Here is a 20,083-nt window from a genome sequence, read left to right on the forward strand (position 1 = left end):
GACTGAGAAGATTAACACTGCTGAAAGGAATAAAAATCATAGAATCAAAAAATAATTTAGGTTGAAATGGACCTGTGGAGGCAATCTGGTCCAACCCCTGATCAAAGGAGGGCTAATTTATACACCTATCCGGAGTAAATCAGAGAGTTAGGGTAAATAATTTCAGCCATTTCTTCAGTTTGTTGTGTAGGAACAGTTATGCTGGGATAAAGCAAAGGTCCACTTAGCCCAAGATCCTGTTCCTTGTCTAAGGAACAGTGTAAGAATTAACATATAATGATACTTCCCTAGACATTCTCCAGACAACAAGAAGTTCATGGCTCAGGGACTTCCTGAGGCAGTCATGGTTTCTGTGCATTTAATAACCTTCAATAGCTTTCTCTTCCATGAACTTCTGCAATCTCTCCTTGAACTCCTGTAAACTCTTATTATCGGCCACATCTTGGGGCAAGAAGCTTTACCGCCGGTATGCAGTGGAGAACCGCCTCCTCCTGTTTGTTTTGACCCTGCCACCTGCTATGTTCCTCCTCCTCTGTTCTCCGCTCTAAAAGTGAACTTGCTAGCTTATGAAAAAAAGGCTATAATTTTCAAATTCAATTATGGCCTTTTCATTGTTTCTGTGGAACAGTCTCTGATCTCAAGCAATTTGGGAACATCTCTGAGTGACAGTGATGCTGAAGGGCTGCTGCAAGAGGGATATAAACAGCAGGAGCTGTATATTGCTGGTGGGAAAGGCATTGACACTTCCCCACTTAGGCCAGTGTCCTCCTGTTTCATAAACACCCTAGACATCCACGGCTTCTTGAAACACATGGATTTGCCAGGAGCTCTAGCCATTTCATTAAGATTGCAGGAAATGACACAGCTGTGGTCAGGAAGCTCCTCCAACCACATTCACTTCTCTGCTAAAGCAGGACTGGATCCATCCCTGTTGTGAAAATTTTAAGGAGCACAAGCAGTCTCATCAGCCTTGAAAATAAAAAAGTTGTCTTTTTAATTCCCACCATGAAAGTAGAGTCTATGCTTCCAGGATCAATGTTTTAATGGTATGTTATTTTCATGTTACTGCAACACAAGTTAAAAACTGGGAAGGAGGGGAGAATGCCAAAAGAACTTCTTTAGCCTGAATCTTCCAAGTCTTATCGGAATATCTTCCTCCTTCTATCTCCTGCCAAAGTTCTCATATTTCACATTCATATAATATGGCAACATTTTGTGTAACCTTGGATTGCAGAACTCCTTTTAAGTTAAGACCCTTGCTAATACAATGCAGGAAATTTATTGCAATGTTATACTGAATGGGCTCTAAATCAGATGTGCAGATGGCAACTCATTTATTTACAGCTTAATCAAACCTAGAAAGATTCCAAATCAGCCTGAACAAAGCATGATTTCGGCCTGATTATATCAGAAACGAACAGTTTAATATTAGCCAGTTACTCAGCTGACATTGCTGCGACCTCCAGCTCAGTCAGGGAACAAGGTTTCGCATATAGACTATAGAAGACTTAAAGGAGACGCAGTGGCTGGGTGGGACTGGGAAACAGCATATGCTGCTCTGTCATATTCTTTCCATTGGACTGCCAATAGATCTGCAAATCTTTCTGGCAGAGTTTTCGTCTGTAAATTAAATTGCTCCTTTGGCCTGTTGTTGGCTTCATTTCTTCCCCTGTGTTCAGCTTCTTTATCAAGATTTGTTCAGTTTGACTACTGGTGAACAAGAAGTTCCTGACGAATCAGGTTTCTCCTTATTCCTCTGCTTTCTCGCAGAATTCATAGGAATAATGATGGCGAGGGATCTCTAAGCCACAAATTAAAGAAATTATCTGTTCCTTAATTGCACTCTTTAGTATTCTAAATGAATGATCCAACATTTAGATGATGAATTGTAGCTGGTCTTCTCCACCCCAAAATTCCCCAAATTCCCTGAATGACCTGGTATAATCTTGAATCTTTGTATTCATTCTTTTAAAAGCAATACAGAACAGCTTTGATAGACTGACAGACCTTCCTGGATGGAGATGATGTAGGGCAATTCATAAATTAGGTGCTTTATATGTGATACTGTAGATTAAAAATATGTAACTTTTGCTGGAAACACACTTTAAACACAGAATTTAAACATAACCTTTTCCAGAACAGGACTCCCATTGACTACCTTGGTGTTAGCATGATTGGTGGCAAAATCTGCCCTTTTTGCTGATTGCAGTGCTATAATGCTGACATCCTCTTAGGGCTGCAGGTAGAGGAATGTATGTGCACATGCACACGTGCACACATACACACAGAGAACAAGTCATGACATCAGATTTAATTTGCAGGAAATTGCATTCACAAAGAATCTCAGCCCAGATGGCAGGTGAGCTTAGTCTCCCATATCCAAAAATAACTGTGCTCAGTACCCTTAAGGCAAATGTACTTTCTTCACAATTTTTTGGTGGTTGCCCTGACAAACTGTCACACCTTTCATCAAACTCAGCACAAAATGAAAGGAAAAATATACAGGAAAAATAACAGCAATAGCATCAGCCCCAAAACAAGACCCAGGTACTGTCCTCCTTCTCTCTATATAAAACCAGCAAATTCTTTTCACCTTTCAAAGTAGTTTGGATGTATAAAATAACTGAAGCTACAGGGAGCTTTTTTTCCTCAAGCAACTTACAAAATTGCTGTGTGTGCTATGACCAGTTTAGCTTACTGCTTGGGAGATTGCCAGAGATTTTCCTGGAGGGGAGCTTGTTGGGTTTGCCTTCCCTGCACAGCACTATGATAAAGTAATGGTAATCCAAAGGGGCCTCGCCAACTCTTTCTCAGTGAAGATACCTTCCTTATTACTCAAGCTCCATGGCTTTTTGCTGTTGTTTGTTTTTACATTTGTGGATGGTTATCTTATTGCTACAATAGTAATTGAACTGAACATAACTGAAGTTTAAACAGAAAACAAGGGAATAGCAGTATCCGAATGTCTTTTCATTCTATTCATCTACTTCTACACTATTAATCCTTGCACAAAACAGTAATAGAAGAGACCGCTTCACAGAGATCACCTACTAATAACAAGCCACGCTTCCAGCAGCATGGGGCAAATCAGCACAGCGGAAACCTCTGCTCCCTTTGATTGCTCTGCCCTGGGATCAGTGACTGCAGAACATTGCTTTGCCCGGCAGAGAGGCCTTCCCGGCCCATTGCTGCAGTGGATTCCTCCCTCCTTTATGAACCTGCTCTCCCATTTCCTCATTCAGTTCAGTCACAAGATGAAACGGGGCATCCCAAGTGGCAAGGCAGCCCAATTTCTAGAAGTTTTGGCATGTTCTGGTGTGCTATGGAAATCTCTGTGCAAAAAACACCGAGTGTGCTTTTACCAGAGGCTGCTAAGGCTCTGATAATGGAGCTAATCACGCTGGTCGGGTCTGCGCTGTGACACAGCGGTGATGATGGCACTAATAGCTTATTGACTGGCTCTGGCTGAGTAGCCTGCGAAGCATCATTTAATCACCGAAGAATAGCAATTCAGGCTGCCCAGAACAAAGGGCAACAGCTGATTCACAGCCAGAAGGATTTCTTCCTCACAAAGGGGCATGAACTGTAGCAAAGTATGGGGATTACTGCACCATGGTGCTTTACAAGCCAAAACCGCACACTTCATGTGATAAGGCTTATCAAAAGATATTAATTTACAATAAACTTTTCCTGAAGGACTGACACAAAGCCTGCAGCACACTGCACTAGGCACAAGACTCTTAAGAGAAATGCTTTCTGACCATGATTTTACATGCTTGTCTCAAAGCCTTGGGAAGTAAGAAAGAATCAGCTGAGAAGTCAGCTGTGTAGTGAGCTGGAAAAACTACACTCATTTCACCGTTTATGCACACCGCTACTGACACAGGGACTAGCTGGTTGTCAGCAACATGCCTTAGCAGCACATCAGGCACCTAGGTGTATTCAGGCAAAACCACAGTGCTCATGGTCAAAACACAGTTCTTCTACCTGACATCTATATTCATTCACCCACACTCTCTTCCTGGATTAGTGCTTTCAAAAGGGAAGTGCCTCAGTTCATTTGCCTGGGAGATCAGGCAAATGTTATTGATGACTAATCCAATTAGTAGATTTTCTCTCAAAGATTCAGATTAAAATGCAAAAAGATCCAGCTGGGGTTTATTCCTCAGTATTTTAGAATGGTACCTTGTAATTTACCTTGTAAATAATAATTCAGGATGCTTCTCTCTTCAGTTTGTGGACTCCTCAGCAATCAGCACCAGAAGTGATTCTAACTCTGGCCAGCCACCATGTTAAAATACACAAGAAACCCCCCCTTTCCCTTCAGATGAATTATTGTATAATGAATTAAACCTGCTTGCAATAGGCTCTTTTAAAAAAAAAAACAACAACAACAAAAAAAACCCCCTACTTTTCATATCATCAAAGAGGCTAAAGATCACTCCTTTAGAGTGCAGATAGCTTTATATCATGGTTTGTTCACAGAGACATTTTTTTTTGTAGTGATTGTACAGCGACTAACCCAGTATGGCTCTGGTTTCATCTTCCAGAAAGTACCACAATACAAAAACAGTGATGACTCAGATAACTAAATAAGTCAACATCAGTGACTAAATGAGTCACCTTCCAAACCTGAAAAACAGAATTAGAGTGAGATACGTGTTTGATAGACACTGGTGTAGCTCCAATGTCAGTCAAGTTTTCCTGATTTACTACATTCAGAGAAACTTAAATGACTAAATTCTACACATTTTAAAATCTGAATAAACTTAACAATCAGAGCAAGGTACTAATTTGAGTTAAAGTCATTCTTTCATATATTTTTGAGTAGAGGAGGACTCTAGAAAATAAGTGCCCTGGAGCAAAAAATACTTGACTAATACTTTTCTCATCTGGAAAGGGGGGTTTTTGTAATGGAGTAGCTGACACAATGGCAACTAATGATGGTGAGTGGTGGCATTACAATAATTGGCAGCTTGCAGCGACCAAAGCCATTCACCTGAATTATTTATGGGTAAAAACTGACAGGAATTTCATAAGAGCAAATAAGGCAAGTCTAGGGGGTGTCATTTACATGAAGCAATCACATCTGATTGACGGGGGACTCAGCTGCAGCTGATGCTTTAAAAGCCCCTGGGAAGGGTGTATTTCATGACAGTCACACATCCTTTGTTGTACTTCATCACGGCTTAATTATTCGTTCATCATTGCCAAGAGTGTCCTGACATAAAGAGGAACTATTCAGGGCATGCTGTTTGTTTTAAAATAATTCAGCCGTGTGTGTGAGCATGTGGTGCCACATTAGAATAGGAAATTATCCCCCCTTTCTTTTGCACAAAAGGCTTTTCTTGTCTTGTACCATCATTTCTCACCCAAGGGAAACTCCAGGAGACTGGGGTTCCTTTTCCATTGTTCCTAAGTACACAGAAAGCAGGCAGCCTAGCAGACCAGTTGTTTTACATCAAGGGCTGCAGGCTCACTGGGAAAGTCAGGAGAGAGATTAAGGTAATAAGCACGTAAAATACATCTTAAAGATCCTTTATTTGAGATCCCGGAAATAGAGGAGTGTGGTTTTGTGTCAGACTCTGGACAGATGTCCAAGTCGCCAAGCCACCCTCGGCACTGGCAGCTTCGTGGCTCGCAGCAAGGAGCCCACGAGGGATGCAGTCCAAGCTGCTTTCTCAGCTCCAGTGACTCTCCTAACTAGGCTCAAGATGCCCTAGCAAAACAGCTTGGGAAAGCTCACACTACCGCTGTCTGTGCTCTGACCACGCGTGGGTTACTAAGGGCTGGCTCTCGCCCCCGAGGTTTTGCAGCGCTAATGCTTGTTCAGGTTGCCCCATTGTGGAATTTGTCATGAAAAGCTTCCTTAGAAATTCAATTTTTGAGGGAAAAAAACCAAAATCTTCTTGAGTTAAGCTACTGAGGTGGGTTTGTACCACTCCACTTCTTCCTTTCACCACAATTTTTGGAGTAACAGACCAAGTGATCACCATAACGAGTTACAAACAACATGGTTTGAGCTGCTCCCAGACAGTGGTTTTCCTCTTACTGAAACCGCACTACCCAGCCACACGTATTACGCTGCTTAACACTGGTTTTATTGGTTTGCTCAGAGAAAATACAGACAGCTTTGCTTTGTTGCCAGAGCAAAGGGTTACATGTCCTGAGAACCGATACCACCCCTGATGCACACTGGAAAACTTCCAGTTGTGTTCTGGAAAACCTGATGGCACAGAGAACCATGAAGAAATAGTTTTGGCCAATCCAGATAAACTCCACTGAGGGACTGCAAAAACATAGGAACGTGTATTATTTCTAGAAGGACATCTGTTCAAGGTCATGGGTTTATGGCTGCACTGAAACAGGGCTAATTATTCCAGTTACTAAGCAGGCTCTCAGTTAGTGATGCACACACACAAATCATACTGACGGCAAGCTGCATCTGCAGCTGTGTACAAATGGGTTAATATTATAACTCCCAGAGAGCATAAAAGAGCTCTATTCTGCTCCCACCAGAGTCAGCAGGAATTTGACCATTATCTTAGAGAAGCTGACTTAAACCAGGAAAAATAAAACAATGGAAAATGAGTTTAAAGCCTGTAAAGTCTGGGCTCTGCTGAAACTGAATCAATGAGTACTGTTAGTCTTTAGCAGTTCTGATGAGACCACTTGGACAGGTATCTAAATAACAGTACCTAAATGTATGCATTTACATAAGAAAGCGTTGGCTTTCTTGTTTACACACCTTCACTTTACCTTCTTTTTATCCCCTTTACTGCACAAAAATACAGTTACACACACTCTTGTATGTGGTGGATGGACTGTTAGATGCTGAAAATTTTACCTTCATCTTTTCTACCTTTTCATTAAAAAATTTGCTCTTTAAATATTTATTCCACCTTGAAGTCACACATTTTTAGTTTTGCAGGGATATGTTTTAGGTGGTCTGGAGGCAAAGCACTGTTGGTAAGTGTACACTGAACAGTATTTGAGCAAAGTAATGATTATATGTAGTGATCAATCAACTGAATTTTATTTTTGAAGAGATGAATGAATATATTCATATGTATAGACATTTCTAACCATCCCTCTTTGTGTCCTCTATTTGTTCAGTTCTTCAGAGCTGCATAGACTGTGAGGCCAAACGGATCATACACACTGACAGCTTGCTTAATTATGTGCTGAACTTTTCAGCACTGACTGCAGATTGAGATTCAACAGCAATAGCTGAACAAGAGTATTACTGTTTTTAGAGAAACAACCAACCTGGATTAAACATTTTCCCATGATGAGAAATCCATCAGAACCCTTGTAAAGTTGTTCTCCTGATTAGTTACAGTTAAAAACCAATAACTTAACATTCTACTGGAGATTTTTCCAGCAATCCTTGCAGATTTTTAGATCTTTACCTGACAGCTACATGGTCCTTCCATCACCAGATATCAAGCAGGGCCTTGCCAGACACCCAAGCCTGTGTTGTCCCTTCAAACCTGGTAATAATAGTGTCCTGCCATTGGCCTGGAGGATGAGGATGTAGCTGATCTGGAACTCTTGAGGGTAGATTTTTGTTGGCTTCATAACAACGCACTGAGGTCATGAGGGTGCTAACCCAAGCAGACTCTCAGTCTAATCCAGAGACCCTTATCCAGTGTGAGGATACAGTACAACAGAGGAAAGTGTGGCCATTCCTGGAGCCTACTCTCACTGAGAAGTATTCACCTTCAGTCCTTGGCACCAAACTTGCACGTGGAGGTGTTGATGACACCAGAAACCAATACAGTTGCAAATGCATCCATTTTTCTAATCTCATTTTACCTGTTGTTTATCTAAAATCATGCAAGTCCTTCTAGATACAAGATGTTCCACAGTTCATCCACCACTACGCACCCCTCAGTGCTTTTTAGCAAAAGTTTTTCACTTTCTTCAGTCTTTACCATCCCCTTTTTGTGGCATACAAGCCACATCTTGGTTTTTCTTTTCACAGACTATCAAAATACTTGAAAGCATGTTCAGATTCTATTGATTTTTGGAGGGAAAGCATGCAAAAAAATTGTTACATTGTAAAATATGTCCACACAGAAAGGATAGAAATTCAAATTGATTTTTTATGCCACCAACATCTGCTGCTCAGTTCATTGTTAAACTTTCCCCTCAGGATCTACAGATGATGTTGCCTATGCCACTGCACCATCACCATGATGACTCCTGTGCTCCTGAACTAAGATTCCCATGAATTGCAATTAGCATTGAAAAAAAATCTATTCATCAGCCCTTTTGCCAGAAAAGCATGAAGTGTTCCAGTCACTCTTAGGTATCTGATGATGATTAGCTGGACTTCTGGAACACAGAGTGATAATCTGCCACCAACCCTAAATTTAGAACAACAAGTATGGAAATAAATATCTGCACTTTGCTGAATCATTTAATTCAAACAAGGCTATCTTCTAACTTCTGTCTGGATAGAACTAAACAACAGGAATCTCACCCATTGCATTAGTGCAGTCCCATTAAAGAGGGCAGTCTTGCACAGTATGTAGGGCCACATTATCTACACATAATAGGATGATGTAGAGTGAATTAACAGCTTGAGTCTCACTGATTTGATGTAGAAAACAAAAGCCATATAGGAATTTTCTTAAGATAATACCAAAACTGTTAAAATGCTAGCCAGAAGAGAAAAAAAACCACATAATCAAAAATATATATATATATATTACTTCATGTGTACATGGCATTACTCAAGTTCTTCTAACACAGGTACTGATTATACCTACCTTAGTCTAGCTGTATGCTCCAGCTGAGGACTCTGCTTTGGTTGTGAGGCAGTGTTGTAATAGTTCAGAAAACCTGCTGCAGTTGAAGAAATACATTCACTGATATTTCCATTCTAACTGTTATTCATAGTGGTATGTATCCAAAATAATTGTGCAGTAATTACATAAATGAGCCATTGATCTTCACTGGACACTTTCAGTTACATCATTGCAATATTCAGACCAATACAGATAAGACAATTTGTATTTGGGAAATAGGTATTTAACATGTAGTAGGCAGGACATACAAATAGTGGCAAAACACAGACTCTCCTCTTACCAGTCATTGAATCTGATAAGTGGTAAAAGAAAACCTGAAGATCTTTCTTCTTTTTAGAGGAAAGAGACAGATAAGGAAAAAAAACCCCAAACCCTCCTTTTCTAAGCAACTATGGAGCTTTCCTTCACCTACATCCCTGTCTTTCTGTTCTCTCCCTTTTATTCTTCGTGGTATACCCTCAGTTTAATTAGCTCCAGATGTAGCCCCTTACCCCAACCGAATCTGTTTCTCAAGCCCTACAGATTTTCTAATTAAACTAGGTTAAGAACTGTGTCATAGCGTGGGTGACTTTGGAGCAAGTATCCAGAGGCCTTGCAGATCTACAGAAAGGCAGAGTATCTCCTCACAGTCACGTTTATTGTTTTTCCTTTCACTTTTTAATACCAAGACATAAAAGTACAAATTATATCATATTGAAGATTATCTGGGCTAGAAGAACTGTGCATTTTTGCTTCAACAAGAAGATACATTATCTCTGAGTTCATTATCTCTGAGTTCATTGAGTTCATGATGTGTTCATCTTGAGGGAAGAATAAACAAAAACTGGGAAGTTCAAAAAGGCAATTCGACATATATCTTTATCATAGTAGAACACAGAAAATAGTAACGCCACTCAGGAGGACTGACTATGTTTTGTACTAAAAATTATCTTGTAGTTGGAATGGCTCAAATTCATTACAAACCTTTCATTTTGAAATGCTGGGTGATAAAATTGTTTTTCAGCGGCAGTCAGCTGATAAAAGACAAACTTCAAATGTGGATTTATGCAGTCAGTGAAAAGAACAATGACATGAGTGAAGGAAACATTGTGGAAGCTTACAGTACTGAAGAGTTATAGCAGTGGGAGGATATAGAGTAGCGTTACCATTGTGATAGCCATCACTGTGGGAGAAACTGATGATTCAGCCAGCACACCAAATTCTTTGAATCCCAGTCATATAGGCATTCGCTGGGGAGAAAAAAATAAAATGTGGGTTAGTCAATTATTGCTCTGGTTTGTGCTTCTGAAATGCAGCTTGTCAACAGTGAAGCAACTGTTAGACTGACATACAATACGCTTAAGAACAGAGCTAAGAAAATACAAATTTTATTTTGTAGGAAATTCTGATTCTTTGGTTGTATTTCTCAACACAAAATCAAATGAAAGGTTGAAATAGTATGTTTTTCCACTGAATGGAATGTGGAAACATAATATATTTGACTATAGTGAAATATATTTTTATTAAAGTTAAGCAGTAATATTTTATAATCAAAATTGTAATACCCAATGTGTAAACAAACCAGAAATACTGAGCGTTGAATCAGTTCTGCAATGATACACATTTTCCTGTAATGGCATACAGTCTCCTGGAGCCACTGAGAGAGGTACAGATTTCTTTCTCTGCAGGGACTTCTTGGCCAGAGTAGGTTCCTTTTGCAATGCTCTGAACCATGTACCTTGGTCATTAGAGGGAAGACCTCATTTCATCACAGGAAATGTAATTTAGACAGGCAACACAGCTCGTAGCAGGAAAAAAAGGCTATTGGGTATTCACAACTGCCTTTGAGCTACATAAGCAAATACTGATTATAATGAATTAATTTGTTGTTTCTGAGGCTAGTCAACAAATCAGAGTTTTTCAGGGTAGGCTTCAGGCGAGGTAGTATCATCACAAAGCATTTCCTTTAGACTTCCTTCAACATTAAACACATGGAGGGGGGGAACAAAGTTTGCCTGCAGAAAGCTCTAGTCTACAGAATATTTGCCATTTAGTAGCTACCTCTGTGGGAGATTTCTGCTAGGTTTGACAAAAAGGAGAGATTTGGTAATGAATTTATAGTGCAGGTGGAGTGGCAGAAGTACTCAGCACTGCACGCTGTGGGCAGGAGAGGTGGCTTGGTCCGCATGCCTCTGAGCACCAGAGTACGAGCCACTTCCCTGGCACGAGCTGAGTGTGCGCAAAGGCACAGAACAAGAATTCTCCAAATTGGGTTTGAGGAAATCTGAACATTGCCGTGTCTCATTTTCTTGAACAATCAATATGCATTGGCAGAACATGGCCTAACAACTGAGGATCAAATTTTCATTTTAGGGGATTTTTTTAGTCTTTCATTTGTTTAACAACTCCAGGAATAAAATACGCAAGGAAGACAAACTCTTTTTCTATGCCCTCCAGGTAGAAATGAAAAAGAACATCTCCTGGAACACTGTATTGATATCTCTATTGAAGCTAGCATGGAAATGATCAGTTTATCAGTATTTTTTTTCTTTTAGAGGACTTTAGGCCCATCCTTTGCTTTGTGGGTTAACTAGTACATGTGTATATAATTCAGCTCTCAGCACAGCAGTATCTGCTCTTTTCTTTCCTCTCAACTACGTAAATTTATTTTTCAGATACACAGTTCAAGGAAAGGAGATTTCCAAGCAAATGCCTAACAAAATAAACTCCTGTAATAGATCAGTTAGAGTAGAACAGATGATTGGCTAAAAGCATCTATTTCACCGAGTTATTTGCCTCTGGATGTCCTCCCCTTTCAGATGATTGGTGATGCAGAATTATAGTGCTTGGAGCTTGAACAGATAGCTGGGCCCAAACAATCACAATGAACTTCCATAATCTGCAGTCAGATTTTTGTTTGTTTTTGTTAGCACTGGAGTTAAATTTTTCCTTTTGCATTAGAAGAATCTGATAAAGTAAATTGTAACACTGGTGCTGCTTCGAGAATCTAGTGATTCCTGATCATTGCACGCCTTGAAAATTCAAGGAAGCAATTGTATTTCTTCCTCAGTAAAAGAACAAAGTACAACCTACATATGAGTTTTAAAATATTCCTTAGGTATGCTGGCAGGGGAGAGGGGCGTTCAGTGGAGAACATGGCAAAATGTTGCTTGTTGGTGCAAGGGAAATTTTTCCAAGATTAACGGGAAGATGAACTGCTTTGACATGATGTCATCATAAATTTCTATTACTTGATTTTCTTTCCTTCTCAGTCCAGCTGTGAACACATAATTTCTTCTGCTACAGGCAGTAATTATATGAGTTAAAACAAATGAAACTACATAAGGGCAGAAGGTATAGCTAAAAGTCGCTTTTTTAGATAAAAAATGAAAATCAGCACACTACAAAGGTGAATAAACAGCCGAAACTAATCTCATATATAAACTGCTGGAATTTTGTCCTCAGAAATTCGTAAAGGGAAAAAATAATCAATCTTTGAAGTATGGCTCGAAAGGTGACTCGATAAGACTTAAGTTTTCTTGTCCAATAGAATGAATTCCTCTATACGAATCTGTGCTTGGTTCATTTCAGCTATCCATATCTTAACTTGAAATTTCTTTTCAGTGTATGTGTTCTTCATAGTTCAAGAGATCTGATCAAACTGCAACTCCAAGAGAGGGAAAATAGGCCTGCTTGCTTATCTCAACATATTTGTTTATAGTTAAGTTTTTTATTGTTAAGTTGAACTCAGTTAGTCAAATTAATGAAGCCTCACACAAGGAAAAGGTTCCAGGTTAAGTTTACAGAACTGATTGTTAGGGGGAAAAAAGCTTGCTTTTAAAATGAAGTTACTTAATATGGAAATGGATTATAAAATCTGCACATTATCTACCTTATAGTGCTTTTAGGCATCTGGAATGTATTTCTTGACCTTTTTTGTCCAGGATAGCCAGGTCATTTACAGAGAATGTAGAGTTCTGTGGTAGACTCAATAACGTAACGTAAGGGGGCAGAGCTATCTTCTTGACCAGAACTAAACGTGGGTTTCAAAATTCTGCGTAAATGTAGGTCTGCTGATAATTGATGCTGAACAAATGAATCTTGATAGTTCAGTGTGGGCAAAAGAAAGCTGGAATCACTCCAGATGAAAGTAATCAAGTTTGGAGGAGGACAAGATTTTCAGAGACCTCTGACAGTAAAAAAGCTGGCAGAGAAAATTTAAGTTGTATTTTATATAATTGAGTTACCCAGCAAAGTTAAGTGCAGGAACAGAGATTAATTTAATATCCACATGGCCACCTTGGAGTAATTTCATTTGCCTAGGAAGGCTACCGAAACTCTCCACTCCATAGGGCAGTCTCGCACACCTGGATTCTTCCAAGACACAGAATGTCATGAGAGATGTTACAGAGCTATGAAGTAGATCCACTGTGTTAAGACGCATGATGCCAATCCAATCACTGTGAAATATAATAGAGCGGTATAATCATAGGTTTACAGAATGTCATGGACTGAAATGACTTAAAAATTATGGGAGGGACATAAGATTTAGAAAATGTAAAGTTGTTTCTATCTTGCAGAGTTTGATTTGTATTAATATTCTACAATTTTTTTCTGTTGTTATTATAGAAAATTTCTTTAACTGAAAACCAACCTTTGCTTTAGGAATTCTCAGATTATTTGTTTTTCATCAGTTTAAGTTAAAAAATGACCTGGAAAGATTAATGGAAAACAAATACATTTTTATCAAATAACTTTTAGAACCATTTTTGGCTTTGTTAGAGATACCAGTCAATTTACACTAAAAAACCATGATGATCATTCTGGAGAAAGAAAATTCTTGAAAAAGGCTGTTTCATCCTCTAATCTAATGTCCTTCTATTTCAGCTAGTACATCTTTCAATTATTTGCCCAAATTCATTAAGCCCATAGCTCAAGAAGGAAGTTTCTAGTATTTCTTTTGTAAGACATGAAATGTAATACTATTTATCATCAGAAACACTTCATGATGTTCTCTACATTTCCTTTTGCCAACTAATCTAAGCAATTCTTACTTTTATTTACGTATACACTTGTATACAGGCTTGTAAACTATCAGCACACCCTCTTTCGTATTTTTAATAAATAATTACAGACTTAGATCTTTCTTCATTTCTCAGTCTGTCATTTTTTGTTACTGATTTTCTCACTCCACTGCCGTCAAATACTTTTTGGTATTTTTTGCAGATAGAGCATAGTCTTTTTTATGAGGTGCCATTAGTTTTTAAGGAGAGGAAATATTGCCTCCTTGATACATGATATGATAAGACATCTGTTTAAGTTGGCCCAAATTCATAATGGAATGAATTGAGATGAGAGAAACAGCCAGTATATTTCAGACGTTTCTCTCTCATTAAATGCCTGTGTCAGATGACTGCTCATGACCTGCATTTTCTATTTAAATCTCTCTTGAAAACATTTTATTCATGTTTCTATCTTTCAAGGAATTCTTGTATTACCTGCATATTATTATGAGCATTTACACCATGTTCTCAAAGTCACCGAGAAATTTAATATGTTTGCCTCTTCCCAAACATCCCTATTGATATCAAATAAAGCTGAGCTTCAAGCTAAATCAGTACAACATGTGCTGGTTGCCTGAATCAGACTCAATATATTCCTACTTTTTGCTGTTACTTATTTGAAATCTTTCTGCTGTTTTTCCACGCATCTGTAAAGTCATTTGCAAAACAACTTGAGTTTTCAGGCAATACTTTTTTACTTTATTAAATGCTCAGTAAAGTCTACATCGTTATTCTAACACTTTTTGTTCATAGAGCAAGGACCCAAACCTGAGAAGAACTCAGAGGAGGTGAACTCACTCGAAATTGCTTCTGTACTAGCAAACCCCTCCAAAGATGGTGCACTGCACTTCTGGGAATTGCAACTAAAATCCATTGTTCATTAAAAAAATACCATACTTGTCTGAACTAGTTTTCAGACTATATTCTTCACAAACACACAATGTATTGCTCATGAAAATATGTTTTACGTTCTAGTCTCTTACACAGCTCCTGAAGGAGCAGAAAACTAGATTTTTTTTAATTTACCCATAGATTATTGAGTTATATGCTTCATTTTTATCCAGTAGGTGCTGAGAGTTGCTTCTCTTCTTTCTTGACAAACTCCTGCACAGCTATAGAGCTCCAGTTGCAAATGGCTTAGAAAAGTTAAATGAGGAGCACCTTCAAGTCTGTTAGGTATTCCTGATGTCCTTGGCAGACAGTTTGAACAGATCTGTTGATTTGCATGTATTTAGCTTCTCCAAAGTGTTCCTTTAGGCCTTTTTATCAACTGCTTATCGACAGTTGCTTTATTACTTCTAAATTTCTGGGCAAAAACGTATCCCCTCAAAGTTAATGGGAATCTAGTCATCGACTTCAATGGGACTGAGATTTTATCCTATACCTGTGTCTACTCAGTCTTAAAGACAGACCTGAACAAAAAAGCCAAGTAGCTTCAATATGTTAATTATCATTTATGATGCTTAACACCTCCTTTCTTAGTGTACACCTACTTTCTTTCCTGTATTTGCTTGTTCTTTACATGTAAGGAGGCTTTGTAAGGACCCTCCTTATTTCCTTAACACCTTTGGCAAGAATTAACTAAGTGTGCTTTCCGCTGCCCTTAAATTTTCCTTGCCAACACTGGCAGCTTCTTGTAGAGTTCACTCCTCCGTTTTCAATATGGATTAGTTTGTTTTTTCACCATTGCAAATATGAGGCAACCATCTTAAAACATTATACTCAGCTCCTTTTCACAGCCAGCAGGATTTTTCCAAAGAGCGATTTTTCCTTAGGTGATTCAGAAGATGTTTTGGTTTTGGAGGTGCTCTTTCTGCCATTTTCATAAAAATTGTTGTCTATAATTTCAGGAGGCTTCCAAGCCCCAAGCTCAGACAGTGTTTCCACTGTTCTGTGCACTGTACAAACACAAAGTAAAAACATCCCTGTTCCATTTTCCTCAGTTTTGGGCTGCCCAAAATTGTTTGAATGCCTATGGTGTTGATGGTAGCTCACCCTTTTCTTCATCAGCTCTGGCAGTTCACTCTTTGCACTCTTTTTGTGATTATAGGCTGCTGTTTAGAAGGGTTTTGTTTTTATCCATGTGACAGACACATCTAGAAAAGTCTGACATTCAGAGTGTATGACTTATTATTAGTTAGGACATACAAAGTCCACACATTTATTATCATAAGCTTTTAGCCATTCATTTCACACCGTGGGTTGTATAAACTCTCTTTAGTAATGCCTGACATTCTTTAGCTTTCATCTCTTGTTTTATGCTTTACTTACAAAAGGGTTTTTTTTCCTCCACCCCCCTCTTTTTTAATATCCTAGACAACTATGGCAAACTGTTAAGCCTGGCTTTCATCGGCTCTTTATGTATGTGCATGACTTTGAATATTTTCCTTTATGCTGAACTCTGTATTTCCTTGTTGACTTGTGCCTCTTTAGGAGTGATAAATCAGCAGAGCAGGCATTATGCCTCAGTGCAGAGGCGGTAAGAGAGAACGGGCCATCCACTGAAAACAAATGCAGAATGACTATTCTTTCCTAGTGAAACTAATCCATATCAGTCCTAGCTGAGGTGTCACACCCGGGAGCACATCAAAGCTTCATGTTAAAGGAAGATGTCAGCTTTAGGATTAAGCGCTAGTGTTTGTTGCCTTTGATTTTAACCAACACTCACTACCTACAGAAGTCAGTTTTAACACCTGTGTTAGGATGGAAATAGTTCAGAGGCTCAAGAGACTCACTTACTTCTACACTTTGAAATGGAAAGGTTGGAAGCTTTCCTGCTGATAACTTAAATGGAGGACCAGGATGTATAAATAATGCACTAGGAAGAGAATAGTTGTGTTTGATAGAGAAAGATATTACAAAGCATCAATCAGTTTACTAGTCATGCTGATGATTCACATAAGGAAAATATGTAAGGATATGCTGAAGATAGAGTAAAAGTTATAGAACAGAGATGCTGAGATAGGTAATGAAGGGATGCAAGTGTGTGCACAGGGAGATGGCATTGCAGGCTCTAGGTAAATAAGAACCCAGTCGCATTTCTTCTTTACAGAAAATAGATGAAAAGAAATTCAGATTTCTATGTTGTAGCTGTCCTCTGCCTGCATCTTTTCCCAGCACTGCTAAAACAGCGTCTGAGGGTTATATTTTCTAGTGCCAAGCCTCTGCAAATTAGAGAAAAGTTTTCTATTTAAAGTAATTACTTACAAATACATTGAAAGAATTTAAAGTATGCAGAGTCAAGATGTCATAACTTAGGAAATGCAAAAGTAAAGTTTGTGTGTGCAATTTTTTTGGCCCTGTTTGTGTATGAATTATGAGACTAATTCCAGTTACATAACCACATGCTTTTTTCACCTCACAAACAACAGCTACTTAGTATTTTGTTTCATAGTCATTACTGAATAGGTGGTTGAGAGCTCATTTATTGCCTGCTATCCTGTCTTTGCACTGAAGGCAGAATTATTAATATCCTTGTGAACATTTCATGAATTCATCAGTATAATATGTAAAGAGTCCTTCACAAATGATTCACGTTTTTTCACAGTACTTTATACTGAGATGAGAGATACCATTATTCCCATTTCTGACATAAAGCTGATGCTTTCCAGCAAATGGAGGTATTTTAGGCCCAGCTTCGTAGCTTGAAAACCTATCCAGGTGGTTCCAGCTGATGCTCTAAGAGATGTATTATTCAAACCCATAGGTCTTCCAGTAGACTAGTACTTAGATAACTTTCTAAGATTGCAGGAAAGCTGGGGTTAATTGGTTGGAAGTTTCGGGCTACTCAATTCAAATTTCAAATCAGCATCTTCAAATTCATATTTCTTATCTTCCAGGAGAAGGCTCTAGTCATAGCATACATACATAGAATACACGGAGATTTTTCTCCACCCCTAGTGCTAAATATCATGTTGCTTAGTAGCAATTCACTAAGTGGTTCAAACAGGGAGTTAAAAAGTTCATTCAGTTCTGATACTTAATGATTACGTTGCTTGCAGAAATGCAATGCAAATCATACGAAAAATGGTAGTTAAACAAAAAAATACATAACAGCACCAGTTCAGATGTATTTTCACAGGGCTAACAAAAAGCACGTCCATGAGTCAAACACCTTCTTCCCTTTAACTCCACCATGCTCCACCATACAAACACCAGCTCCAAAATACTGCCTGCCATCCTAGAGCTGCTCAGGTAGAAAGGGTATCAAGACAGCAAGCAGGGAAAAAACACTACTGTTGTAGACCTTGTTCTGAGAAATTCATGAATTTGGAATTCAATCTGGAATTTCCCCTTCCCCCCCAAATATCAGGTTGCCCTTGAGCACAGAGCCACTATATGAAATTTTATTTCATTGTCTAAAGTTTGGAAAAAGATAAACAATTGAAAACCAAGTCTTACAGTGGGAGATGCTACTATTCCTTCCTGTCACTTAACTGAGTTTTGTAGACATAGTTTTGCCTTCACCAGTGCTCTGACTACAACTTTATTTGCAGACACCTACCGTGTGAGTACTGATGCCCACCTATGGGAAATGGTATTGAAATAAGAGCTATATCATGTTTCCCACTTTATCACCAAAGACAAGTATTCTAATACACAAGGATGATTCAACATACCTCATCTTCAGCAATCAATTTTGACTACCTCGCCGGAAAGCCAAGAGTGCAACTTGCTCAATTTTCTGCTGTCAGAATTAGTACTGACACAGACAGTTACCTGAACAGCTAACATAATAGCAAACAGGATAGAGAAACCTATTGTAATGGGCTGGGTTAAACCTCTGATACAGGCATTTGGTCACTGCCCTTAATTCAAGGCAAATCTAAAAGCCATTTAGTTGAGCAGCAAGAGGAGCAAAAGACAGAACGATCAGTACAGATAGGAAAGAAGGCATGAAGGTAGCATAAGAAACACTGGTCATGTTGCCTCGAGAATAATCACAAAGATAGAAAGTCTTTAGCACAGGTGCTGGGTGAAGGATAGCAAAGAAGCAAAATACTGATTCTCTGTTGTCTGTTCTTCCTGGAGCCTCTGAAAGACAACTTAGTGCAGCCTTCGTAAATAAACAAGGTTACATACGTGTTACCTGCTCCATCTCCTCCCAATGGAAGCACCAGCAGGGTCCTGAACTTTGGCTAACCATTCAGGTCAGAAAAGGGTAACATTATAATGCTTCTGATCCACATATAAAGAATTTTGGAGGCCATTGCCTAGTATATTACCTCAGCAAACATGCACTTTGACATGTAATTTGTTTCCAATAATAATATTATGATTGCCTCTAAGTTAAGCTTTCTGCAGTTAATATTGGTGAACTGTTTGCTATTTAAATACAACTTTGACTTTCCATCTTCAGGACTGCCAAATCAAATCTTTCCGCAGGAAGCAGAAGAACAAGTTAAGGAAAGAGCCTGAGACCTTCCAGTGTCCGTGGATCTTTCCACTGAAACTTCTGGCAAAGTTCTGTGACCTCTGTTTAATCTAAGGGTTGCGTCAGCTGACAATATTGCTAAAATTAAAATAAAAATATAGCCAAGAAACCCTAACTAATTCTTTGGTTGAGTCCAAAGTCCTTCATTAAACTTTTTAAAAGAGTTCAGGCAAAGCAAATAGTTAAATGCTATAATAACCTTGTAACTCCAAGAGGTCCAAAGATTTGAGCTATTTCTAAATGTCCCCTGAGAGTACAAGGACTGATGCTCAACACAGATTCACTTCTACTCTGGAACTCTAAAATCCAACGGGAGCACTGCAAATAGTGTTTTATGCTTTAGCAAGGAACTTAATGCCATCCTGCTGTACCCAGGGTCATACAAATTACCTTTGCCAGTCAATTTATGATACATTTCCAGACATTTAACCAAGACATAATCCATATAAGAAATCCATAATGAAAACAAAAATAGTAATAGCAAAACCGTATCAACAATTACTTGAAAACGTCTTTCATTGTCATAGACTAGTTCTTTTTTTTTATGATATTGCCATTTAACAATAAAGTGGTTGGAGCTGCCAGGGCCTGCTGCACACTCTTCCCCCACTGTAGGAGCTTAGCTCTCTGCGCCAAGGCCAGCTCTGACAAGAGTGAGCTGTCTCAGAAGCCTCGGCCAGCCTTGGGGGAGAAAAAAATGGGCAGAAGCCTTGGGGACGCCTTCCCCTCCTTCCCTTGGGAGCTGCTTTTGAGCCGAAGCTCTCCTGCTTGGTGCCCGCCTGAGCTATACT

General features: G+C 38.9%; 2 long non-coding RNA genes across 5 annotated transcripts in view; one reads left to right on the forward strand and one right to left on the reverse strand.

The window, feature by feature from the left end:
- Positions 1 to 19,396, forward strand: part of LOC135324414 (uncharacterized) — a 57,069-nt gene extending 37,673 nt beyond the window's left edge. Inside the window, exon 3 of the long non-coding RNA XR_010385798.1 lies at positions 19,218 to 19,396. This is a non-coding gene — a long non-coding RNA (uncharacterized LOC135324414). The remainder of the gene's footprint in view (positions 1 to 19,217) is intronic.
- LOC112980283 (uncharacterized) overlaps positions 1 to 20,083 on the reverse strand; it is a 490,482-nt gene that overhangs the window by 16,795 nt on the left and 453,604 nt on the right. For all 4 annotated transcript variants that reach the window (XR_010385785.1, XR_010385782.1, XR_010385783.1 and 1 more), the window contains 2 exons: positions 9,962 to 10,045; positions 8,778 to 8,853 (listed from right to left, as the gene is read on the reverse strand). This is a non-coding gene — a long non-coding RNA (uncharacterized LOC112980283). The remainder of the gene's footprint in view (positions 1 to 8,777; positions 8,854 to 9,961; positions 10,046 to 20,083) is intronic.

Source organism: Dromaius novaehollandiae, chromosome W (assembly GCF_036370855.1).
Source record: "Dromaius novaehollandiae isolate bDroNov1 chromosome W, bDroNov1.hap1, whole genome shotgun sequence".
NCBI lineage: Eukaryota > Metazoa > Chordata > Aves > Casuariiformes > Dromaiidae > Dromaius > Dromaius novaehollandiae.